Raw genomic sequence first — 9,723 nt, forward strand, 5'->3', positions numbered from 1 at the left:
TATTGCGGTGGTAATGACAGACATTTAAGTGGGTGGTTACCCCCTGACAGACATCCCACGACTAATGGGGAAGGGGAGGGGGAGACAGGATCTGCATCCAACATCGGAGATACCAAGTAAAATTTGTACTACAATAGCACTGTACATCCTAGAGTACTTCGGTGGTAATGACAGACATTTTAGTTGGTGGTTATCCCCTGACAGACACCCCACAATGACTGGGGAGGGGGAGGGGGAGGGGGAGACACGATCTTCATCCAACATTGGAGATACATAGTAAAATTTGCACTACAAAAACACTGCACATCAAAGAATGCTGTAATGGTAATGCCAGACATTTTAGTGGGTGGTTACCCCTTCACAGACATAACCGACGATTGGAAGGGAGGGATGGGACACCTTGAAATGATTCAAAATCTATCATAGACAATATTAATATTAGAAATATGGTAATTATCTGAAAATCGTGAGCCTGATAAAATGTAAAAAGCAAAAAATTCAAGAAATATTGTGATGTTTCAGGATAAGAATTACTGCTGGAGTTATTTTTTAAAATTCCTATTGAAGTATGGAATATTTCACTTCATTAATTCCATCACATCTATATAAAAAAAACTATGCATGAGACTTCCTATACTCGGTTTTTTCCATCTGTCCACCCGCCTGTGGTGTTTGATATGGTAACACTGCGTCCCGGGCTTTAGATAGTCACATTCAGCTTACATTCAACAATAATAACAATATCCTATTTCGAATATTAACGGTGTAATTCGCATACAGTAAATTATATTAAAATGCTTTTCAGTTGCAAATGTACACCCAGATATCTTTTTATTTACCTAAAACTTACACATAGCGTAACTATTAAAAAAAGCACGGGAAGCAGTGTTACCATGCGAAAACACCACAGGAAGATGGACAGATGGAAAAAAACAGTATAGGCTTTGAATACTTTCTATAGTTTCACGCACACAAACATATATATATAATATATATATATAATATATATCTATATATATATATATATATAATATATATTATATATATTACTATATATAGTTATATATAATATTAATATATATATAATTTACTACACTTATCCTTTGGCGTGGAGTTATTACTTCACACTAAGTAGTATTTTATCTGAAGGGGGGGGGGGGCGGGGGTCACAAGTGACAACAGCTACAGTATGTTTGCAAAGCCATTTTTGAATAATTAAAACCAGTCATATGGTGCCACTCTCAATTCCTCTAAAAAAAAAAAGAAATGTAAGATAAGTATTCTCGTTTTAATAGCGTCTTTGGTCATTTCCTTCTCTTGCCTATAGTTAGGGCACTGCAACCATGTCGAGGTTCGTAGCCCAAGTCCAACGTGTCTTACCATTAAACTGAATTGTTCTTTAGTTGCTGTTGGTTCGTGTGGATGAATTGAATTTTTATCGGATATGGGAGTTCGATAATCGATTGATATTAAGACCAAAGTCCCGTCATAAAGAGCCGTTTTAACACCCGCACATTCACAAGGATATGATGTATCACAACACAAATAATGACTGGAAACGGATATGTGAATGAATTGTTCAAGGATAGGCTAACTATAAACATTAAAACATTTTCCCCCATTCTATTCCCCCTCCCGAAGTTGACGATCATACAACTTGGAGCTCCTGACTCCCAAATTAAGTTGGCCTATAATATCATGTCAGTTATCTAATAGTACACTTATTTTCGGCTGCCTCACTCAATTTGATCTGTATGCTATCACCAAGTATTAGGTACCATATATATTCAGGGAAGAAAATCTAAACTCAGATAAAAATGATACTTACGTAGTTTGATGTTTAAAGCCAGCTGTTTGTCTCTTAACTTCCCGCCGGCATGCACCACAGGCAGCCTATGTAATGTGTTTCAATACGTTCTATCGATGCTGGCTTTGACGACCATTATTCGGCTAATTTTCTCCCTAGTAATATTTTTACTCTAATTGTTCATTATATTCAGTAGACAGACACTAACATAATACTATATCCTCATGTCTGTTGAATGTATTTACCATTGCTAATATGATTTATAATGCGTCTCCAACAGTTATAAAAATCGGACAGCCGAATGTGCAAATCTGTCAGTTGTGTGCAAGGCATAGGGCGTCAATCACTATACTCTGTTTTTTTTCATCTGTCCATCCGCCTGTGGTGTTTTTGTATGGTAACACTGCGTCCCGGGCTTTAGATAGTTACGCTATGTGTAAGTTTTAGGTAAATAAAAGGATATCTGGGTGTACATTTGCAACTGAAAAGTGTTGGATGTCAAGGTGGGACAAGAGATACACGGTGGTAGAGGCGTGTGGTTTATTAGGTCCTCAATTACATACTGACGCCAGTTGCCGTCTCCAACTGGCATGCTTACTTGGCGCCTGCTCGCCATGGGAAAACATATCTTAACAATAAACAATAGCAGGTACTCCATAATCCCCCCCCCCCCCCCCGAGATTAATACATGGGTATACATGGATAGGAAATAAAAAGAATACATGGATATACATGGATTAAATTGGATGCATGCGACAGAGTAATGGGACAGATCCAATAAAACAAAATAATTAGATGCTGCTGTAATGTACATGATTACACATAAGAAGGGTGTATGACAGTCAAAGACTTCATATGTAGTCATTCATCCAAGCTGGCCTCCTGGCATGACGTGATGGGCGCGACTCCCGCACTGCTTGCGGGCTGGGCGTAGGGTGGCTGACCGGTGGCTGCTTGGGCGTGGGAGGGGCTGGATGTGTGGCAGGTGTGGCTCGCACTGGCTGGGGCCCCGATGATGTGAGTCACAGGTGTTTCCTGTTACGGAGGGAGAGGCGTCCGCTGCCGTTCAGTCTGACTAGGTATTGTCGGTATGGGAGCGTTTCCGTCACGATACCGGTACGGCCCACAGCTTGGTGGCTTGATTTTGCACTCGTACATGGGCGCCCGGGTTGATGACGGGAAGCGTTCTGGAAGGTCCGTTCTCGGTGAGGGCAGCACCATTGTCAGCCATCTGACGTTCTCTATGCCGGAGGGTTGGCCCCCAGTGTTTGTCTACCGTGAGGTGCCAGCGGGCCGTAGGTACGCCGTCTCGGAGCTGCCTGCCTGCTGCTATCTGGGCGGGTGACTTATTCATTCCGCGGAGGGGTGTGTTGAGGTACTGCAGCATAGCCAACGAGGACTTGTCCGTGTCGAGGTTGCCGCCGCTGCCTGTGTTGGCCATTATTATCCGCTTCCCAACCTTGACCGTGGCCTCTGCCCTGCCGTTGGACTGCGGGTACTGGGCAGACGATAGTCGCACGGACACGCCCCATAACTTGAAAAATTCCCCCATTTCCTCGCTCGCCAGATTAGTGCCCCCGTCCGTGGAGATTTGCTCCGGGGTCCCCCACCTGGCGAAGTAGCGACGTAGCTGGGTCTTGATGTGAGAGGAGGAGGTACCGTGGGGGAAGTGGGCCAGCTCCAGCCAGCCAGTGAGCCTATCTGCGTAGGCCATGTACATGTGTCCGTCGTGCTGGAACATATCTGCTACCGTCATCTGGAAGGGGTACTCAGGGGGCAGCGTGATGATGAATTCCTCCGCGGCCTGGGATGGTGCGTGAACGTCGCATTCTTCACACAAGGAGCGGCGATACTGCAGGTCACCCTCGAGTCCAGGCCAGTATACCGTCTGGCGCGCTCGTCGTTGCATGGAGTCCAGGCCTTGGCGCCCCGCGTGTAGGTTGGCAGCCACCTGCTGACAAAGGGGCTCCGGTATAACTAGGCGGACATTGCCCTGTTCAAATGTGTATGTCACTAAGTCTTGGATGACGGCCAGCCTCTCCCTGATACCGTAGAAGGGCCGAAGGCATGCAACTTCCTGGGACTTACTGTCGGCCCAGTCCCCGGCCAGGACCCTGGCCATGAGCAGCTGATACACGGGTCGCTGACGGCGGCATGTCTGACACTTGCCTCGTCCACGACGCAGCTGTCGTGCTCTACTGCTGCCAGGACCGCGGCCGCCATGGCGTCGGTGAGGTCCTCGTCGAGGTCCACGTCGTGGGTGCTGGGATCAGCTTTCAAGGCGGGGTATCGTGATAGGAAGTCTGCCGCACTGTTACGCTTCCCCGGCAGCGGTACTGCAGGGTTCTCTCCTTCAGCCTGAAGAGACGGGGGTTGGAGATTTCCGTAAGGGCCCGATCCCCCAACAACTTGGTTAATGGGCGGTGGTCTGTCACGACGGTGAGGTTGGGGCACCCCAGCAGGAACAGCCTCGCCTTCTGGAGACACCAGGCTACTGCAAGGGCTTCCCCCTCCACGGCGGCATAGCCAGCTTCAGCGGCGGTGAGATGGCGGCTGCCGCATAGCGCCAGGCGCCACCCGCTCGTGCAGCAAAAGGGTGTGGCGGCAGAGCTGCACGCGCAATACTGCTGGAGAATAACAAACCCTATGCCCTCTTTGCTCCAGTCAGTGATCGCTGCTGTGGGGCGGCTCCTGTCGTAGTAGGCCAACCCGTCCTTTGCTAATTGGCAGATTGTGTCCTGAGCTTGATGGAATTTGGTGCGGAGTGCTTCGTCCCAGTACACTAACTTCCCCGTTGGCTTCTTGAGGAGCTCCCTGAATGTGTTCATGATGGGGGCTGTTGCGAGGAAGGGTGCCAGCTGGTTGACGAATCCGTACCACGCCCTTATGTCGGTGATAGAGGGCTGACAAACGGCAGCGGGAAGTTTCTTGATGGACCGCAAAACGTTCCTCTGTTGGCTTATTAGGCCTTCCCAGCCCAAGTTGAAGCCCACAAAGTCCACTTCTCTTCTTGCGAACTGGAATTTCTCCGGCTTCAGGGTGACGCCCTTAGCTGCGCAGGTTTCGAGGAAGTCGTAGGCGTGCCAGAAAGCCCCTTCGATGCTGTCATCGTAGAGCAGGGTGTCGTCGACACACTTGTATTTCCTCTGGATGTCTTGGATGGCGTCGTCGAATCGTCGGGTATACGCATCGCCAGCGGAGCAGTGTCCCATGGGGGTACGTCGGTAACGAAATCTCCCCCAGGGGGTGATGAATGTGGTCAGGTTGCGACTTTCCTCGTCTAGCTCCACCTGGTGGTATCCCCAGTATGCGTCCGCCACAGTCTTGAATGTGTGCTTGGGTACCCCGGACACCATGTCAAATGGGGCTGGGGTATGGTGTGTCTCCCGCAGGCAGGATGCGTTGAGGCGCTGGTAGTCAACTGTACGGCGTGGCTGTCCTGACTTCTTGGCGACGACCACCATACGGGCACACCACTCGGTAGGCTGCCCAGCAGGTACTGGTTCTATGACGCCACGGGCGACGTCCTCTTCGAGCTGGGCCTTCACATCCTCTTCCAAGTGTTTTGGTACCGATGCTGGGGTGTGGCATGCGTAGGGCGTGGCTCTGGGAGCAGGTGGATGTGGTGCGGTTCCCCCTGCATCATGGCAGGCTTTCTGGCTGTGTTAAACATCGTCGTGGCGAAATGTTGCAGGAGCCAGGCTTCCAGTCTGGCCGCATGCTCCTCCTGGGGCGGCAGGGGCACCTCGGCGGGTCGGGGTGGTACCTGGGTGGGCCGTCGGGCTACGCCGTCGAACAAGCTCACGTGTGCCACCGCGGGGGTGGGGGAACTCCTTGGGTACCAGCTTCAAGTCCCTGCAGGCGTCCAGTGACAGGAAGAGGTGCTTTGCCGACTGCACAATGTACACATCCTGCTCCGTGGTGCGGCCTTGCAAGGTGACGTGGCACACGGCGGATCCAAGGCACTTCAGGGGGAGGTTTGCTACGTCCTGCAAGCCGGCACGGGGTGTAAGGGCTGCTGGGCGGACTTGGAGGCGCGACAATAGGGAGGGGCCCGCCACACATACCTGTGCCCCGGTGTCCGCCACGGCGACGACAGGCGCTTGCACTCCTGTGGCGGTGTGGACGACTGTTACCTCCACTACTGGGTGGCAGGTGAGGTTGGTGCCTGCAACAAGCACAGCACCAGACACAGCACTAGACACATCTGTCGGAGATTCTGCCGTTTTTGCATGGGATTTCCTGCAGCATTTTTGATAGTGGCCCTGCTTGCGGCATCCGTTGCATACAGCGGACTTGGCGGGGTATGAGGCTCTGTCGGGGGCGTGGCGGCGGCCGCAGTTCCCACAGGGAGGGGGTGGGTGGCCCCTACCTGTACCAGCGACGGTTGCATTCGGATGATCTGCCCGTATATCTCGCTGCCAGCCGCGAGAGCAGTTTCCCGCCAATTGCATTGGCACGCAGCGGCGTCAACACGGGCCGCCTCGTAGGCACAGCACCTAGCCCTAAGGGCGCTAACACTATTAATGTCATTGCTACATTGGTACACATGACGACGCATAGCCTCATCACTTAGGCCCACCGTTAACTTAGGTAATAACATATATTCGGCTAGGCTACACTGACACTGAGGGCACTGGAAATTGCAATCGGTGGCCTTTTGGGAACACTTTAAAAAGTAATCACTAACGCTTTCGCCTGGGCCTTGTGTCGCATTGAAAAACTCCAACCATAACACAGCACGGTTTGTAGAGCGTAACACAATATCGCGAATGAAATCCATGGCTTCCGTAGCGGTGAGGTTACTCCATTCCTGAGAGGTGAATCTGGCGTCCAGCGCTCGTTGCAGAGGGGGCGTGCAGTATAGCCTGATGTGGTGGACGACCTCGTGCGGTGGTAGTCTGCACAATTCGATCCAACATTCCATCGACCTTCTCCAGGATCTGAATGCGGCGGGCTTCAGCTCGATTTCACACTTCTCCGGGCTGCAGACGAAGGGACACGTGGTGCAGGGGTAGCGTGTGTCGTAATCCGGTCACGGAGGGAGTTGATCATTTGTTGCTGTGCCGCCATGGCCTGCCTAGCTTCTTGCAGGGCAGGAACGAGCCCACGGGGGACGACAGGGCGTGCGGCCCTTGGGGTGGACTGCGCTGAGCGACGCTGGAAGGGCATGGTGAGGGTCACGTTGGTCCTTAAGAATCACTGCGCCATGTTGGATGTCAAGGTGGGACAAGAGATACACGGTGGTAGAGGCGTGTGGTTTATTAGGTCCTCAATTACATACTGACGCCAGTTGCCATCTCCAACCGGCACGCTTACTTGGCGCCTGCTCGCCATGGGAAAACATATCTTAACAATAAACAATAGCAGGTACTCCATCAAAAAGTGCTTTAATAATTTACTGTATGCGAATTACACCATTAATATTCGAAATAGGATATTATTATAATCGTTGAATGTAAGCTGAATGTCACAATCTTAAGCCCGGGACGCAGTGTTACCATACAAAAACACCACAGGTGGATGGACAGATGAAAAAAAACAGAGTATATAGAGTAGCGATCTCTCTGCCGAGTGACTTCGGAAGGCCATATTGAAAGGTCTCGGTCCAGCTCTTAGTACTATGTTTTATTAGTATTACTTCTTTTAATCTTTATTATTATTATTATTATTATTATTATTATTATTATTATTATTATTATTATTATTATTATTATTATTATTATTATTCGACTCAATTTCACAGAGAAAAATTACCTTACGGAAACAGGCCTGAGCACTCCAACCACTGTGGTCAAGGCCTAAGCATCAGCTCTTGTATCTAAGCAGTGTCAAGCATAAATGGTTCCTGTGTAAATACAGGACTTTCTTTGCATACAGTAGCGAAGCACTAACTAAACAATAATGTAGTACAATAACTAAACACTAACACTCACAATGCACTTACTCAGTAAGCACTCACACTTGCATACATTCACTAGACACACACACACACTTAATATACACTCAGTTAACATACACTCACACTCAATAACACAAAACACTCCGAATACCCAACACTCACTAGGCACTCACTATACACTAAATGCTCACTAAAAACTTAAAACACTAAATTTACTAAATACTCATTATACCCCAACACTCGGTAAATATTCACTAAACACTCACTTAATACTGTACATTCATTAAACGATAAACACTCACTAAACCCCAAGCACTCATTAAATACTAATTGCTAACCAAACCCTAAATACTTATTAAATACTAAACAGTGAATGAACATCCACTCATTAAAAATTTAATAAACACTTACACACTAAAAATTTGCTAAACACTAACATTCACAAGGCATTCACTAAACGCTCACTTAACATTTGCAAAACATTCACTAAAACCCTCAACACCCATTGAATACTTAAACACAAAATATTCACCAAACACTACCATTCACAAGACATTCACTAAACGCTCACTTATATATATATATATATATATATATATATATATATATATATATATATAGATATATATATATATAAAGATATATGCCATGAAGGAAAATAAACAACGGAGTATCCGTGAGGCCTTTTGACATCCAAACGTCCTTTACTAAGCAGATGAACTGACATACATAAGGAAAGTGACAAAACAAGAAGATTCGTATAACTGACAGATAGGGATTATAAAGAGATTAGTACCTAGAATCCGACACACCTGGAAGATGAGTAACCTTCCCAAACAAGCATAAACAATGGGTGCAATTAAAAGTTTAAGACAATCATCTCAGATACAAGGAAAAGACAATTAAAGGATTATAGATGACAGCTATTCAGAACTTTGGTAAACAAAACCATATTCGCAATACATATTCACAATACATGTTAGACATACATTACAACGAAGATAACTCTAAGGCATTTAATATTTATTTAAGTTTGTAATTATATCTTTGAGGTCATTCTTAAGCACGCAGAAAGAAAATTCTAAGATCATTCTCAGTTTGCCTTATTTTAACAGATTTGAAACCATTAAATTATTGTTAAAAGCTTTTAATGTCAACCTTGTCTTTTCCTATAATAACACACTAAAAGGAATGTTAATAAAAAATGGCCCCAGAGAAAGCAACAATATAATATATAAAATTCCATGTATGGATTGTCCCTCATTTTATCTCGGACAGTCTAGCAAGGGCCTAGAAGTAAGGCTAAGCCAGCATAAATATTCTGTAAAAGCTGGGCAAACATCTAATGCAATATTCATTCATTTAAGTGAAAACAACCACCAAATAAATTGGGTTGGTAGTTCAGTAATTGCAAGGTCAAGAGATGTCTTATCACGAAATCTTTTAGAATCTGCTTTAATACAACTTACTTTTTCTTTGTTATCATTCAATAGATAGTTAATATAGGGCTTCAGTGAAACACTTGCATAAAGCCATATAATATGTAAAAATGATCAATATAAAAGTAATACACTGGAGGAGCTTTGAACAGTGGCGGGCTATGGCGTAGACTAATTGCAGTGATACCAGATACAGACAAATGAATAGCGCACCACAAAATGATATAAATGCTACATAATATTCCCTATGCTCCGATAAACATGAATAATTACATTTACGTATTCCTAACACAACATGTATGCTAAATGTGCATTAGAAATACAGGTACATATTAATAATAATAATAATCATACATATAAGTAAATAATTGTGATAATCCATCACTTTTCATTGTAATTTCATTGTTAGTCGTGGCCTTTTTCATTTAGACCCTTGTATTTGTAACATGTTTAAGAATGACCTCAAAGATATAATTACAGACTTAAATAAAAATGAGATGCCTTAGAGTTATCTTCGTTGTAATGTATGTCTAACATGTATTGTGAATATGGTTTTGTTTACCAAAGTTCTGAAT

The sequence above is a fragment of the Macrobrachium nipponense genome, chromosome 11 (assembly GCF_015104395.2).
Source record: "Macrobrachium nipponense isolate FS-2020 chromosome 11, ASM1510439v2, whole genome shotgun sequence".
Taxonomy (NCBI): Eukaryota; Metazoa; Arthropoda; class Malacostraca; order Decapoda; family Palaemonidae; genus Macrobrachium; species Macrobrachium nipponense.